General features: G+C 48.1%; 1 pseudogene across 1 annotated transcript; it reads right to left on the minus strand.

Moving 5' to 3' along the window:
- Positions 1-231: 231 nt before the first annotated feature.
- On the minus strand, positions 232-18,026 carry LOC147096192 (zinc-binding protein A33-like; annotated as a pseudogene). Its single transcript, XR_015074868.1, has 6 exons — positions 17,922-18,026; positions 17,342-17,575; positions 13,626-13,648; positions 13,412-13,527; positions 4,550-4,936; positions 232-385 (listed from the first exon to the last, which is right to left on the minus strand). The product of XR_015074868.1 is annotated as a zinc-binding protein A33-like (transcript).

Consider the following 18,026-nt stretch of genomic DNA (forward strand, 5'->3'; position numbering starts at 1 on the left):
TTATTGAATGGCGGAGCAGGCTCGAGGGGCCGATTGGCCTACTCCTGCTCCTATTTCTTATGTTCTTATGTTCTTATGCCGGGACCTGGCACTCACCGGGTGAGTCAATGGGTGGAGTATTGGGCCGGTGCACCGCTGGTTTCCAATAATCTTCAGGCTGCCTGCGTGGTCTTGTCGGAGGTGCCGAGTCTGGGAATATTGTGCCTGGTATAAGAAGCCATTTAATTTTTATTAAGGGATAAAACCCTCATCCTCCTGGATTGTTACTGTCCGGGGACAGATTTTCAGTGAGTCTGAGTTTTTACCCCCATCAGTGAGGAATGGACTGAAGTAAGGATAGAGTTTCTCAGTGAATGTACCAGTGAAAGTGTAGATATGGGACTTGGGGGGGAAAAATTCGGTATCGCCCCGTTTGGGGCGCGATTATTGGCCGTGCGCAAAGTTTAGCGCCTGGCGCTAATTATCACCTCCGACTGCAAACTTGGCTTTTATCTTCCCTGGAGTTGATTGGAGCGCTAAATCAGGCGCTACACACCTGTCTTAAGGCGCAAAGGCTGAGGAGCGAGGCGTTAATTCAGAGCGCGAGCACAGCGCAGGTAATGTCAGTTAGCCATGGAACACAGACACACTGGCGCCAGACAGTTCTTAAAGGGGAGGGTCGATCTTGCTCTCCAGCCACACCCTGCTCATTGCAGCCTTGAATCTCGGCCTGGAGAGACCTGTGGCTAAATCTTGCAGCCAAGGACTATGGAGAGGGCCAGGGAGCGAGCACAGCGCTTGAGCGAGCGGGCCTTAGAGGCTCTGGTTGGCGCGGTGGAATGCAGAAGATCAATACTGTACCCAGAGAGTGGCAGGAGGCCTTTGCCGTGCGAGTACAGTAGAGTGTGGAGGGAGGTGGCTCACAGCTTCTCCTCCAGAAGCATGGTGCCCAGGACCCATATACAATGTAGAAAAAAGTTCACGACCACACTCGGGTCATCAGGGTGAGTGGCTTTTTTTCAATACCTCTCCATCCCTCCATCTCAACCTTACGCTATGGCCAGAGGGTCTTAAAACCCCAATGCCCAACTCTCATCCAACACCTATGGCCCTCTCATGAAACACACATGCACATTCCACACTTTGCATACAGTAAGGGCTAGTCACCTATGGGAGGCACATCAGGCAAGACCATGGCTGCATACAGTAATGGCTATTCACCTATGGGAGGCACATCAGGGAAGACCATGGCTGCATACAGTAAGGGCTATTCACCTATGGGAGGCACATCAGGCAAGACCATGGCTGCATACAGTAAGGGCTATTCACCTATGGGAGGCACATCAGGCAAGACCATGGCTGTATATTTACTCAGACGCCATCCTTTTTCTTGCAGGCCAAGCTATCTCATAATAGGAGACAGCAGCAATGGACGGGTGGAGGGCGGCCTCAGCTGCAACCCCTCAGCGATCTTGAGGCACACGTCCAGAGGATTGTGGCAAGCCGGGTGATCGGTCCCATCGCTACTGGAGACGCCGACCCCGTTCTGGACAGCAATGATAAGGTCATCATCTTTTTGTCCTCTCTCCTTCCACTTGTCCCTCACAACACCAGCCTTTGAAAATTTCAATCCAACTTACTAAATCGCTGCACTCATTCTTCCCTTACTGCCACCCTGTCCTCACGCTAAAGCCACTCTTGTACCTCCCTGCTTTCAGATGGTGATTCACCAGCTGAGGAGACGGGCCCTCAAGCTGCCAGTGGGAGTGAAGCTGCAGGCGAGGAGGAAGATGAAGCCAAAGCATCAGCACCACCCTCTCCCGAGGAAGCCCATGCCCACACTGGGAACACGCCTTCCCTGGAGGGGAGCAGGGGGGAAGGGTCTGATGAGGGTGAAGCTCCAGGACCCAGCGGGCTGCAGCAACGCGATGGGGATAGGGAAGCTCGGGGGCCTTCTCCCCGGTGGGAGAGTATGCCAGCGAGTCCTACTGCACTGGACGCAGAGGAGGAGCGGGTCCTCGCTGAAATGAACACCCAGGTGGTGGACATGCACACTGAGCTCATGGAAGCAGTGGGAAGGGTGCCCGAATGCATTGAATCACTGACAAGGAGTGTGGAACACTTCGCTGTAGCACAGGTGGATGCCACGCAAATGTTTAGTGCTGCAATTCAGTCACTGGCTGCCATGAACCCATCTCTGACTGCTCTCATGCAGACTCAGATTGAGGCCACGTGAGCACTGACTGCTGCCATCCTCGCTGGTTCGGACACATTTCCCCGGGGCTCTCACCGTGCCGCAGCAGGCCAGCAATCTGTGCTCCAGCAGATTGCTCCAGGTGCTGAAGTGCTGCCCCGTGGGAGTGCCAGTATGTCGGTCGAGCAGGGAGTTGCTGTCCTCTCTCCTGCTGCCACCACTGTCACTTCTCCACTGCACTTGCCACCACCTGTAGGGCAGACTGCTGCCGCCCATGCAGAGTTGGTGCAGTCTGCAGCCGGGCCCTCCAGGCCCAGAGCTGGTCGAGGCCGTCCTTCACGGGCACCTGCAGTCTCAGGTTCTGATAATCAAGGGGGGAAGTGCGCAAGGGAAGGAGATCACCCTCGAAGGGCAAAAAGTAGGAGGTGTGACAAAATGTTGGTCATTTTTTTATTAAAGGCCGAGGTTCATGGTCAAACTTTTGTTTAGTGTTTTGGACATTTTCTCCAGGTTGTGAGAACCAGTTATGTTAATGACTGTTTTTTTGTGTTTCTTTCTATTAGTTTGGCATGAGGAAATGACACACACAGAGTTTGTAAAATAAATAAGTTTTTGTATTCAAAATGTACATGTTTGGTCTTTGGAATCATTGCTGCCTTGGCCGGCTTAGGGGTTGCGGGTTGGTTTCATTCATGTTCTCAATGGCAGAAGCCATTTCCTCAGCAGGGGCCTAGAAGCGGCTTGCTATCAGACATTGACGGATGGCCCTTCCAGTTTCTACATTGTGGGCCTCCCTCCCGCCTTGGTGCTGCTGATGATCCTCCTCTTCCTCCTCCTCCGCTGGTGGTGCTCCAAGGCCTGGTGGCATTGGCTGGGTCCTGAGGATTGCCAGGTTATGCAGCATGCAGCACACAACTACGAAGAGGGAGACTCGCTCAGGCGAGTACTGCAGGGCTCCTCCTGAGTGGTCCAGGCAGCGGAACCATTGTTTGAGCATGCCGATTGTGTGCTCAACGATGTTCCTGGTAGCTTGATGGCACTCGTACCGCAGCTCAGCAGGGGTGCTGGGCGTACGGAGCGGTGTCATCAGCCAGGTGCACAGTGGATATCCCTTGTCCCCGAGAAGCCAACCACCTGGGTGATGCGGTGCCTGGAAATGTTCTGCCACAATAGTCTGGCGCAGGATGAATGCATCATGGCTGCTGCCAGGATAGTGGGCATTGACAGCAAGTATCAGCTGTCTGTGGTCACAGACCAACTGCACACTTAAGGAATGGAACCCCTTTCGGTGTGGAAATCCTCTGCATTCTCATGCGGAGCACGCAATGCCACATGCGTGCAGTCAATGGCGCCCTGCACCATGGGGAAGCCCGCTATCCTTGCAAAGCCCATTGCGTGTTCATGTAGCTTGGCCGGGGTCATGGGGAAAGAGATGCACTCTCGTCTCCTTTTATAGAGGGCATTTGTGACCTGACAGATGCAGCAACGAACCGCGAACTGGGAGATATTGGCGATGGCCCCAGTAGCTGATTGAAATGAGCCGGTGGCATAAAAATTCAGAGTAACTGTGATCTTCACTGCCACCGACAGAGACGTCCTAGTCCTCAGTTGAGGCTGCAGATCTGGCTGCAGCAGGTGGCAGAGCTCAGTGACCACCTCCTTGCTGAAGCGCAGCCTTCACAAACACTGCTCCTCAGACATATTAATGTAGGAGAATTGTTGGCAAAATATCCTGGGAGGGTAAGGTCTCCTGTACAGAGGCCTGTTGGCCCTCCTCCGTCTGGCCATGATTGCCACTCTCGCTCTGCGTCTCTGTGGCCTCCAATTCTGCTGGCGCAAGACGACACCCCCAATTAGTGTAGCCCCCATAGTCTCTTGGCAATCAAAGTTATGAAGGTCAAAAACCAAAGTACCTGCAAAGTGATGCTCAGTAGCAAAAACTACTTCACACAGCGTTGACTCAATGCAGAAGTCTCTCTCTCTCTCTCTCTCTCAGAATGAGTGGTGCAAAAATGTCTACCACAGAAAAAGCCAGGAAGAGGCCCCCTTTAAATAGTGCCCCCTCCCCCCCCCAGCCCCACAGCGACTGGGAAGTGTTCCAGTCTACATGTCGTTGGTTGTGCCAGGCGGAAAGGATGGGGGCACCACTCAATTTCCGTTCCGGGGTGCCACAATGGCGTTGCACGCTCGAATGACGTTAAGATCTGCGTGCGCAGGAGATCGGGGCGGTATTGTTTAGCGCCGCCGCAAAATGTCCGGTCAATTTCGCGAGAGGCACAGATATCGCCGCGCCCGGGCGCTAGTTGCTTTGCGCCCCATTAGCGCCCTCTTAAGGCGCTAACGGGAGGCGCAAACCAACTGAATTTTTCCCCCTTGTTATCTGAGTTGTAAAAGGACACCTTCCCTCCAGGCAGACTCGAATCTTTCTCGGGTTCACACTCCGCTCTAAGCATTTCCATGATTTGATACAAGCCGAATATTTATTCCCATCTCTCAGCGCCACTACGCAGTATCCGTTACCTGCAGTCAGGTTGATGGACTCCTTGGCCACACCCATATCCCAGGCAGTCTTGTTCCCCACCTCCACCTCCCAGAAATGTTTCCCTGATGTGTATCCCTCCCATCCCAGGACACAGTGACAGTAAACAAATCTCTCCGGATTGTCGGGGATCTGCTGCCGTTTCCCAGTGTGTCTCACGGTGCTCAGGCCCTCAGACAGAAGAAGTTTAGGACGGGCTGTATTAGGGTCCAAGGTGACTGGAGCTGGCGACAGAGGGACACAGATAGAAAGTTAGTCGCTCGCTGCAAATTTACAGCCAGTTAGTGATTGGTAAAATCGGCAATGATCCAGAATTAGAAATTAATTCAGCAGCGCACAGGGGAAATGGGAAGAAACTGTCGGGGAAAGGTTTTACCGGGCGGACACACCCTGCAGTGAGAGAGAGAGAGAGGGAGAGAGAGACAGAGACACAGGACTGGATATGAATGCAGAGGCGGGGAGGGTGTGGGGGAGCGGGCCAGTGCGTTGGATGTGGAGGCTGTTAAGTCTGTGTGTTATAGTGATAATTACTACACAGACTACAAGAGTAAATTCAACAGGTCTTTACTGGTTGGAGGTAGGGACTATACTGAATACAATATTACTACACAGTGCTTATATACCGGTGTGGTCACCACCGGTATTACGTATACAGCAGCCAGAGAAAGTAGTACATCTCTTAAGGTGGAACAGGCTTAAGTTCTCTTAAGGTGGAACAGGTTACATACACCACAATCCTCCCTTTTTAGCTTAACAGTCCTAGCCCCATTTAACATAACATAATAACATATATACATATATAACTTCAGGTATAACAGTTCAAAGGTTCAGTCTCTCAGGAGGCTTTCTGATGCGGCTTGGATAACGCCTCTCAGTAGTCTCTGATTCTTGTTGTTGAGGTGCCTCCTCTATTTGGTTTCCAATGTATTGGGTGTCATCATCATCAAGTACATTCCCTGCCGAGGTAGATGCTTCAGGTTCATTAACGTCTTCCACAGTTGTCTCTGTCACAACCATGGGTTCGACCCTTGCTCTCGACTCTACCAGTTGATCCGCATGACGCCTTATCACATTATGACCAATATCTACTGTGTACATCAGAGGTCCTTGCCTGGCCCGAATTGTTCCAGACTGCCATTTTTCATTTCCATAGCCTCTTGCCAACACTGGTTGTCCTATGTCGAAAGTTCGAGTGGTCTTGTTGTTAATATGCCGAAACTGTTTGTTTTCCACTTCCCTCCGCACATTTGGTTTTAACAAATCCAACTTGGACCGCAACCTCCTGTTATAAAACATCATGGCAGGACTTTGGTTAGTCACTGCATGATCAGCGTTTCGATAGGACATCAGGAACTTGTCGACCTTGAGTTGCAGCGGAATCTGATCATCGTTCATGGCCTTAATTGCCTTTTGAATGTCTGGACAAATCTTTCAGCCAACCCGTTTGTCGCCGGATGATATGGGGCAGAGGTATAATGTTTTACTCCATTCTTCTTTAAGAATTGCCGGAATTCTTCTGATACAAACTGTGGTCCGTTGTCCGAACAGATCTGTTCTGGCAATCCATTCCTTGCGAATATTGTTCTTAACACCGCAATTGTCTTTTCTGAAGTAGTGGTATTCATCTTGATCACTTCTGGCCATTTGGAATGTGCATCCACCGCGATTAGGAACATGGAGTCCATGAATGGACCAGCAAAGTCAATGTGTACGCGTTGCCATGGGGCTGAAGGCCATTCCCATGGGTGTAGCGGTGCTATTGGAGGTGCATTTTGCACTTTTTGGCACCCAGCACAGCTTTTCGTTAACTCCTCAATCTGTTGGTCAATACCCGGCCACCATACATAAGCCCTAGCAAGACTTTTCATTTTAACTCCCCCCAGATGACCTTCATGCAGTTCGTTTAAAACTCTTTCCCTTAACTTGGGAGGAATAATCACTCTTGTCCCGTACATCAAGGTACCATGGCAGACGGACAGCTGGTCTCGCCTTGCCGAAAATGCCGGTAACAGAGGATCACCCCGTGTTGGCCATCCTTTCACTGTCACCTCGTAGACTCTGGACAGTGTCGGGTCGTTTCTGGTTTCTCTTTCAATACTTGCATTGGTGACTGGTAAACACTCGATGATGGTCGAATGAAATAACTCAACAGGGTCAACTTTCGTCGTGTCTTCTTCTTCAGGTAGTGGCAGGCGCAACAGCCCATCAGCATTGCCATGCTGTTTTGTACCTTTGAATTCTATTTGATATTGATGTGCCCCTAGGAAAAGAGACCATCTCTGGAGACGCTGCGCTGTCATCACCGAAACACCCTTCTTAGGGTTAAAAATGGATACCAACGGTTGATGGTCTGTCAGAAGTGTGAATTTTTGGCCCTGCAGGTAATGATTAAACTTCTTCACTCCCCATACAAGGCTGAGAGCCTCCCTATCGATCTGCGCATAGTTGCGCTCAGCGGAGGTCAATGATCTGGATGCAAACGCGACTGGCCTTTCCGTGCCATTTGGCAACTTGTGTGAGAGTACTGCCCCAATACCATATGGAGAAGCATCACAAGCCAACTGAATAGGCAGTGTCGGGTTGAAGTGAGCCAACACTTCCTCTGAGGTGATCAATTCTTTGCTTTTGCGAAATGCCTTCTTACAGTTTTCGCCCCATTCCCATGGTACCCCTTTCTGTAAAAGAGCGTTTAACGGATGCAGTACCGTGGATAGATTTGGCAGAAATTTATGGTAATAGTTAATTAATCCTAGAAACGACCTCAACTGAGAGACATTCTCCGGAGCGGGAGCCTTTACAACTGCCTCAATCTTGTCAGGAGACTTATGAAGCCCCTCCCGGTCAATGACATGGCCACAGTACGAGATCCGCTTCTGGAAGAACTCACATTTCTGCCGATTTACTCCAAGTCCATACTCTTTCAGTCTGTTGAGCACCAGTTCCAAGTTTGCGAGATGTTGTTCATCACCATCACCTGTGATCAGAATATCGTCCAGGTAACATTGTGTGCCTGGAATTCCCTGTAATACCTGCTCCATGGACTTTTGCCAAATTGCTGGAGCCGATGCCACTCCAAAAACCAGCCTATTGTACCGGTACAACCCTCGATGCGTGTTGATCATGAGGTATTGGCGTGACTCTTCCTCAACCTCCATCTGCAAGTACACCTGCGCCAGGTCTATCTTGGTGAAGTGTTTCCCGCCAGACAATGAAGCGAAAATATCCTCAATCCGTGGAAGCGGATACTGCACCGTGTGAAGCACCGGATTAATGGTGATTTTGAAACCTTCCCTGGATCTCCTGGCTTGTTGCTCGTAGGACGTTTCATAACGGGAACAATGGGCGTAGCCCACTCACTCCAATCTACCTTAGACAGTACACCTGAACGTGCTAGTGCTTCCAGTTCCGCTTCAACAGTAGGTCGTATTGCCTAGGGTACCGGTCTGGCTTTAAAAAATTTTGGTTGTGCATGTTCATCAATCTTGATGTTTGCCGTAATTCCTCTCAGTGTTCCCAGTCCCTGCTGGAACACCTCTTTAGCATCATCCAATATTCTGGACAATCGTTTAGGTTTGACATCTGTTTCCCCGGAATCTACCGTTAGTGCCTTCAAGGAGTGCCAGTCCATATTCATTTTCCTAATCCACTCCCATCCTAGTAGTGGTGGACCTCCTTCAGGTAGCACATATAAGTCCATTACTTGGCTTTCTTCGCCCTTGTGGACCACTTCTACCTCTATTTTTCCCATGGGGTACACTCTTTGCCCCGTGTATGTTTTCAATATAATCTCCGTATCCTGTAGGGGAATATGTTGGAATAACCTTCTGTAATCTTTCTTATTCATGACCGTCAATGCCGATCCAGTGTCCAATTCCATTTTTACTTGGACTCCTGCTATCTGAAGAGTGACCCAAATTGTCTGGAGATCTGCATCTTTACCAACGTTGTGTACTCTTAAGCTATCCAGTTCATTACTGCTAGCGTCTGAATCTGACTTCTGTTCGGTCAAACTGTTCTTTGTCACCTTGTGTACCTTTGCGTATTTTCCTTGCGGTGACTTTTTGTTGCTGGTCTTCTTTCCTGACCGGCATACTTTAGCTATGTGGCCAAGCCTGCCACACGTTCTGCATTCTTGGTTTTTAAACCAACACTGGTTCTGATCGTGCGTTGTCTTTCCACAACGATAACATTTGACAGAACTCAAACCCAATTTGTTTGTACCGAGTTCCGGTGACCGTAGCTGCATTACTGCCATGCCTCTCGCTGCGGCTTCGTGTGCTGCTGCCATAGTGACCGCCTTCTCAAGCGTCAGCTCATTCTCCTCGAGCAGTCGCTTTTGTGTATCCTGTTTAAATAAACCACACACAAATTTATCTCGTAGTGCCTCTGTCAGTCCCGTTCCAAACTGACAATATTTTGCTAGCTTATGTAATTCCATCAAATATTCAGCATTGCTTTCATTCTGCAGCTGCCTTCTGTCGTAAAATTTAAATCGTTCCGCTAGCATCAGCGGCGTGGGGTTTAGATGATTTTTCAGGACAGTAACAATCTCATCGAACGTCTTATCTGCCGGTTCATCTGGTGATAACAGGTGTTTCAATTGCCCGTATGTCTTCGCACCCATTTAATTTAATAATGTCAGTGCTTTATCTGCATCAGGAATTTTATTTGCCTTACAATAATTTTGTATGCGTTCTACATACATGGCCCAATCTTCGATGTCACTATCAAAGGTATTAATGTTCCCATGTTTAGGCATCGTTGCAATTTATTGTATTTTTATTTTATCCAAGATGGCGGCTTCCCGCTCTTGTCGTCGTCCTCCGCCCACAAAGTGGCGGTTTTCCCGCGCTTGGCGGTCATCAACCGTCCCCCGACGCTGTCTCCGCTTCACCGCGGCTCTCGCGCCTTCAGTTTCCCCAGACGCTGCACCTTTTAGCCCGAATGCGGCCCTTATCTCCGGTCGCGATTGATCTCACCGCCCTTATTCCTCCGTCTTCCCAGCCCCGTCTGTACAGCCAACGCGGTTGACTTTCTGTCGCGTCACTGCCCGGCTTACCCACCACCGAGGTAGAAAGAAGAAAGCTGACAGTCGCTGATGGAGGATTCGAGGTCAGGATGTCTTCTGCACTCCGGTTTCTCGATGCCTGCCGCTCGACGTGTCTTCCAGTAGGGTGATGAGGGTGGAAACCTCTCTTCGACGTCCTGTCTGTGGACGAAGCCGCCGTGGAAATAACTGCCGCAGGGTAAGAATCGGACTCGTCGCCATTGTTAAGTCTGTGTGTTATAGTGATAATTACTACACAGACTACAAGAGTAAATTCAACAGGTCTTTACTGGTTGGAGGTAGGGACTATACTGAATACAATATTACTACACAGTGCTTATATACCGGTGTGGTCACCACCGGTATTACGTATACAGCAGCCAGAGAAAGTAGTACATCTCTTAAGGTGGAACAGGCTTAAGTTCTCTTAAGGTGGAACAGGTTACATACACCACAGAGGCCCTGCCAGTCTTAATGCTATGGCCTCAATTAAATAAAATGCTGCAGTGACGCCCGACAGCCGGCCAGACTGACAGCCTGACCGGCGGGCGGGAACACAGACAGGCAACATGAGGCCGCAGCTGGGGTCTGTGGGGACAGCCACTGCTTTTCCCACTGGGCTATCAATTTTCTGGCTGCCAGGCTAGAAATGGAATAAAAATGATAATGAGGCCCTGCTCTTATATTCGGCAGGATCTCCGCGCCCTGGCCTTGCCGGGTTCTCCAGACATTCTCGGCCGCCTCCCCACCTCTCTGTAAATGCAGAGCCTGTAAGTTATAAATAGAGGCGGGCTCAGGGAGTGGATGAGAAGAAGGGGGACAACTCCCCACGGGAGAACAGTGGGTAAAATTACATTATTATAGCATCTGGCCAGATACAGAGTATCTTAAAATAAGCGAAATGGGAGACTGTAGCGCCACTGGCTGCGCCTCCCATGATATTCAGCAGGGGCGCTAATGGTGGCATTAGCCTGTTGCGCTGCGCTGCCACCGATGATGTCATCGGTGTGCGCAGCGCCCCATTCACGCCCCGATCGCGATATTTGGTAGCGAACGCCGCTGTTGTGCCGTTCGCTACCCGCGCCCGGGTCACGGGGCCTTACTGCGCCGGCAGAGGCACAAGTTAAGGTGGAGGTGCGGGGCGGCCGGTTTTTTCGGCGGTCGGCTGCCAGCACCTCCATCCCCGGCCTCCAGATCCCCCCCCCACCCCCGCGACATTGCCGGCTGTTTCCCGAGAGCCTGGCACTTCTCCACGGTGCCGGGCTCTTTTGCCGGCACTCGCGATCGGGGTTCGCGCTGCTGCAGGCCCCTCCCCCTTAACAATGGGAGGAAGGTCTGCAGTACCGCAGTGTGCTGTGCCGCAGCGTGTGGTGCAGCGGCACGTTGCGCTGTGAAATTCACTTTCAGCACCCTAAGAGGGACGCGGAGCGCCTCGAGCCGCGCCCCGTCTCCCTCGAGGGGCACTGAAACTGAATTTTTGGCGATCGCTACTGCTCCGAACGCTGCGCAAAAATCAGCACCCAGACGAACTTGGCGCCAGTTTGGCGCCTCACCCCAATTTCTAGGCCATAGAATGTAATCCTGCGTGTGGTGTGGTATAACTGCCAGTCACTCTGATTGATGGGGTCGATATCCTTAGAATAGGATCCCATGAAATTATTACAATTCTACATTTACAGACTCCGCTTTTGTAAAGATTGATCTGTGCACAAAATGATTCTCAGGTACCAACATTTAACTTCAACAGTTATCGTATTTATTATAAAAGCACAAAATGCTGGAAATATGCCGCACGACAAAAAGCATCTGAAGCAAGAAGAGACAAGTTAACATCTTGGGTGTCGACCCTTCATCAGAACTGAAAACTGAAATATAAGTAAATCCTTGAGTAGAGGGGGAGAAGGAAAAGGGGGAGAAGAAATAGCAGATGCTCCAATCACAGAGAGAACATGAATGGGCTGAATGACCTGCTAACTGCAGGAAGTGGGACTAAGTGGCGACAAATCCACTGAACCCGACGACCTGCATCCCAAGATTTTAAAAGAGGTAGCTGTAGAGATAGTGGATGCACTGGCATTAATCTTCCAGAAATCCCAAGAATCCAGAACAGTCCCCACGGATTGGAAGGTAGTAAACATAACCCTGCTATTTAAGAAAGGAGGAAGAGAAAAAATGGGGAACTATAGGTTAATTAGCCTGACATCAGCAAAATGCTAGAATTTATTATTAGGGACGTGGTACCAAGGCACTTAGAAAATCGTAATATGATTACACAGAGTCAACATGGTATTATGAAAGGGAAATTGTATTTGACAAATCTGTTAGTTTTTTGAAGATGTAACTAGTAGGATGGCTAAGGGGGAACCAGTGGATATATTTGGATTTTCAAAAAACATTTTATAAGAAGCCACACAAGAGGTTATTACACAAAATTAGGACTCATGGGATGGGGGTAATATATTAGCATGGATTGAGGATTTGTTATGGACAGAAAAGAATAGGAATAAACAGGATTTTTTCGGGTTGGCGGGCTGTAACTAGCAGGGCACCACAAGGATCAGTGCTTCGGCACTATTCTGTCAATTGCTCATTGTAACTGTGGTAACCCTGCTAGCCTGTAGCACTGGACAGTTTGCCCTCATTGGTTTTCTGGTTCCATTGGGAAGAAAATGAAGTGAATGGCCCCCATGAAGAGAGCATCAGTCACCTTCTTTATGCAATGGTGCATGACCAATGTGGTAAAGGTCACCAGATGCTGCCTGGAAGGATCTAGATCCAGATGCAATAAAATTCAAGACAGCAGTGATTTTGACTGCCAGACAGTGCTACTGTCCAAGTGGATGTGAGCTGCAGGTCATCGGCAAACAGTGGATGAATCTACCCAAAAGCCTCTGGGGGAGGGCTGCACTTTCCTAGGAGGTGAGGCACCGAGAAATCCAAGAACGTCCTTCTTGGTCATCAACCCTAGCGAGCGATTATCCCCCCGCACCCCCCACCCCCTCCCGCAATATAATGGTGGTGGGATTAATTAGGGTTGAGTTTGGGGCTTAAGTTGGGGAAAATAGAGTGGAAGGGTTGACCACCCACATTGTGGTGGAGCAGGCTGTCATTAATATCGATTGTAAATAGCTGAGGCCCAAGCACTGATCCTTGCAGCACCCCACTAGTTACAGTCTGTCAACCGGAAAATGACCCGTTTATCGCTGATTGATCGTGAGCTTTCAGAAAATCGGCCTCCAGCAGCAGCAGTTTTCAGTTTTCAAACGTAGCTCCTCATGTCCCTTACATTTCTGACCAGTCTACTCTCACCTAAAGTTGGCTCCCTATTCAATCAGGAAATAGTATTGGCTCCGACTCACAATATGGAAATACCCAAGACTCCAGGATTTGGGACAGGGACACATCCATGGGGCAGGCAGAAGTTCAGCACGGCCCACATCTGCCCTGAAAACGCTCCCACTGGAATTTCTGCTAATTATTCAGCAAAAATGTCAAATGGAAGCTGATCTGACAATTATGTATTGTAACAGAAAACCGACCAGTAAAATCTAGTCAGTTACAAATACAATTAGATATTTATTATAAAAAGACAGGTCCATTCTACTAATAGTGAGAGCTGTTTAATAGCTGGTGTCAGGAAGCTCACACCCACCTGTATTAATCACCGTCAGCATCTTTCTCCACACTCTGTACTGCAGTGACCCAATGTACTTCCCCACATTTATTAAAGGGTAAACCTTCTGCGGCTCTGGGAGAGTTCGCTTCGCTCTGGAACAGGAGATAAAGGTCAGTGTTGGATCATTCCGGGGGGGGCGAGAGATGTTAGAAATTAAAATATCGACCCAAATCAAGGGTGTCAATTATACCTTTTCTCAGTTTCCGGAAATTTCTGCGGAACAAGAACAATTATTACTATTTGTGTTTAGAGAACATTTTATCACAAAAAGAAAGTAACAGACTGGATTCCACAGAAAAGTACATTCTAAACATGGAAAGTTATTGGACTGCCTCTTCCTGTCCTCACTGTACTGTGAGTTACTCCACAACATTAAAACTGACTCGATCTGACTGCACAACACAAGTCACAGAGCTACAATCCAATTGTAAAATCCTGAAGTCTCAAATTCTGAGAATTAAAATATTATTTAAAGAGAGTCACTTTAATCTATTCAAGTTGTAACTTGCATGTGTCCTTGGCCCAAAGGAGATGAATGTATCTGTGAATCTAGACCAGTGTTGTCCAATAGAAATGGCTGACTAGCCTCAGGTGTGATCAGAGAGACACCGTTTTAACCACGTGAACTAATTCAGTAGAAAACACCTTACACACTCACACAATATAGGTACTTCTTCTTCTTCTTAGGCAGTCCCTCGGAACCGAGGATGACTTGCTTCCACATTAAAAATGAGTTCTCAGGTGACTGATGATTCCAATGCGGGACCTATAGCCTCTGTCACAGGTGGGGCAGACGGTGGTTGAAGGGGCAGGTGGGTAGGGTGCTTGGGTTGACGTGCGCTCCTTGCGCTGCCTGCACTTGGCTTCCGCTTGCTCCCGGCGAAGAGACTCGAGGTGTTCGGCGCCTTCCCGGATGCTTCTCCTCTACTTTGTGCGATCTTGGGCCAGGGATTCCCAGGTGTCGATGGGGATGTTACACTTTTTCAAGGAGGCTTTGAGGGTATCCTTGAAGCGTTTCCTCTGCCCACCTGGGGCTCTATTGCCATGCCGGAGCTCCGAGTAGAGCGCTTGTTTTGGGAGTCTCATATCGGGCATGCGGACAATGTGACCCGTCCATCGGAGCTGATTGAGCGTGGTCAAAGCTTCGATGCTGGGGATGTTGGCCTGAGCAAGAACACTGATGTTGGTGCGCCTATCCTGCCAATGGATTTCCAGGATCTTGCGGAGGCAGCATTGGTGGTACCTCTCCAGTGCTTTGAGGTGCCTGCTGTACATGGTCCATGTCTCTGAGGCATACAGCAGGGCGGGTACCCCTGCTGCTCTGTAGACCATGAGCTTAGTGCCGGGTTTGAGGTCCTGGTCTTCAAACACTCTCTTCCTCAGGCGACCGATGGCTACACTGGCACACTGAAGGTGGTGTTGGACTTCGTCATCGACGTCTGCCCTTGTTGACAGAGGTATGGAAAGTGGTCCACGTTGTCCAAGGCCTTGTCATGGATTTTGATAATCGGGGGGCAGTACTGTGTGGCGGGGGCAGGTTGGTAGAGGACCTTTGTCTTACAGATGTTTAGTGTAAGGCCCGTGCTCTTGTACGCTTCGGTGAAGATGTTGACGATGGTTTGGAGTTCGACCTCCGAGTGAGCGGTACTTCACGTATATATTTACTGAACAAACATCTTTCACCAGTCAGTAATCAAGGAAGTAAAACACACACAACAATCACAAAACACTGGCACACTCTGCTTCTCGTCTTACCATTTTACCATCAGATGCACATAGAGGTTAAAGTAGACTTGCTTAATGCGTGTGAATATAACTATTGAACTATTGGGAGAAAGCTCTGCCTATCTGTGTATCTGACCCTGTGCAGAGCTCTCTCCTAGACAGAGTCAGTACAGTTCCAGCCAGGCAGGAGCCAAGCAAGGTGAACACGGTCCTGCCTGGCTGATCCCGGACTGTCGTTACCGCTCTCTGACCAGCAGCTGCAGTGTAAATGCACTCTCGGGGGAGAATGGTCTGACCGTTCGGAGGGGTTTCTTACTCTGTATGAAGTTGATTTTCCTCAATTTTAGATTTTATGAAACTGTCCCCTTATAATATTTCACAGCAAACAAGCTCCAGATTTAGGAACTTCCATGTTAAAGACAGCCGTTAGTGCTCTTGGGTGTTAGACAGAAAACCAAATGTCACAGGTGATCGGATTATTTTGGTTAGTGAGTGAGTTTTATATTAGTGAGTGAGATAGAACAAGTCCAGCAAACTATAGACCTGACGAAGGGTCATCGACCTGAAACGTTAACTCTGTTTCTCTCTCCACTGATGCTACCTGAGCTGCTCAGTATTTCCAGCATTTTCTGTTTTTATTTCAGATTTCCAGCATCCACAATATTTTGCTTCTGAGCTATAGACCAATTAGCTGAACTTCAGTAGTAGGAGAGATAATGGAATCCTTTCTTGAAGATGTAATAGAAAAACATCTAGAATCTGAAAATATAATGAAGAATAGTCAGCACTGATTTCGAAAGGGAAGGTCATGCTTGACCAACCTCATTGAGTTCTTTGAAGTAACATAAAGCGTAGATAAGGGGAATTCAGTAGACTCAATCATATTTGGATTTCCAAAAGGCCTTCACTAAGGTACCGCATAGTAGACTCGTGACTAAGGTCAGAACATGTGGAGTCAGGGGACAAGTAGTAGAATGGACAGCAAGCTGCCTACAGAACAGAAAACAGAGAGTAGGGGTTAAAAATAGTTACTCAGATTGGCAAAAGTTGTAAATTTGTGTTCCACAAGGATCGGTGCAGGGACCACTGTTGTTCATCATTTACATAAACGATTTCAACTTGGGAATTGGAAGTACAATTTAAAAATTTGCAGATGACACCTAATTCGGGATATAGTTAATACTGAGGGGGATTGCGATAAAATATAGAAAGACTTTAATAAACTTGCAGAATGGGCGTGTAATTGGCAAATGAACTTCACTATAGGCAAGTGTGAGGTGGTACATTTTGGTCGGAAGAAAAGGAAGCCACATACTCCTTGGAAAATAAGTCTAAATGGGGAAGAGGAACAGAGGGATCTGGGGATACCAGATACACAAATCACTAGAAGTAGTGACACAGGTTAATAAGGCCATAAAAACAAACAAGGCACTGGGGTTCATTTCTAGAGAATTGCGAAGCAGAGAAGTTATCTTAAACTTGTATAGAACCCTGGTTAGACCACACTTGGAGTACTGGGAACAGTTCTGGTCTCCATATTATAAAAAAAAGATAGAGGCCCTGGAGAAGGTGCATAAAAGATTTACTAGAATGATACCAGAACGGAGAGGTTGCACCAATCAGGAAAGAGTGAACAGGCTGGGGTTCTTTTCTCTAGAAAAGAGAAGACTGAGGGGTGACCTGATGAGGTCTTTAAGATTATGAAAGGGTTTGATAGACGTAGAGAAGATGTGTCCACTTGCAGGGGAGACCAGAACTAGGGCCATAAATACAAGAAAGTCACTAATAAATCCAATAGTGAATTCAACAACAACTTACATTTATATAGTGCCTTTAACGTAATAAAACTTCTTTACCCAGAGAGTGGTGAGAACGTGGAACGCGCTACCACATGGAGTGGTTGAGGTGAATAGTATAAATGCATTTAAGGGGAATCTAGATAAACATGAGGGAGAAAGGAATAGAATTTGTTGATGGGTTTAGTCTACGAAGGGTGGGAGGAGGCTCGTGTGGAGCACAAACACCAACATGGACCTGTTGGGCCGAAAGGCCTGTTTCTGTGCTGTAAATACTCTGTAATTCAATGTAATATTCCAGGTTTTGATGGCACACCCTGCACGATCTTGAAGACTGTGTCAAAGAGGGACGGTGGAAACAAAAAACAAATAAATAAACAGCTACCGTTAAAAGCTTGATGTTGTCCTGTTCACTCAGCTGTTGTTCAATATCCTGAACAGTGACTGAAAGCGATGAGATTTCCTCCGTTATCTTCTCAATCCTCCCCTTCATCTCCTGACTGTTTTTCTCTTTCTCCAGTTTCAGATCTTCCAACTCAATCCTCTCCTCCTCACGGAGAAACTGGTGAAGTTTTTCAAATTCTGCTTTAATCTGTTTCTCTGTCTTTACGCCTTGGTCCTTTGGAAAAGAATAGTGAGATTGAAAAAACAAATGAGCATTTTAAAAAGGTTGTGCAGCCTGTGCAGTTCTCTTTGTACAAGAATCTTTTAGAGAAAAACATTCTCTGCTGCAGTGAAATCCAGTTAATGGGGACCAGATGATAATTTATTCAGAAGAGGGAGCTCTAACTGTGGATCGAGCTGCTGTATTTTCTTTAACTCCGGTTTCACCAGCACAAGGGAAGTGTCTGAGCTAATTCAATGATTATCTAAATTGAGATTTTACTTTGGTAATGGACATTCAACGGTTCAAAGAAAAACAAATCGTGATTGGAAAATATACAACAAAGTGACATCAAATGTACCTGAATGTGGGTTAATGTTTCCACATAATCACGTTTTACAGAGTCACATTCCTCCTTCTTGTCCTGGACCGGCTTCAGTAAAGTTCGCAGCTCCTCCTGAACAAA

The sequence above is a fragment of the Somniosus microcephalus genome, unplaced genomic scaffold (genome assembly GCF_052327205.1).
Source record: "Somniosus microcephalus isolate GS21.2 unplaced genomic scaffold, FLI_Smic_1.0 unresolved_chr1, whole genome shotgun sequence".
Lineage (NCBI taxonomy): Eukaryota > Metazoa > Chordata > Chondrichthyes > Squaliformes > Somniosidae > Somniosus > Somniosus microcephalus.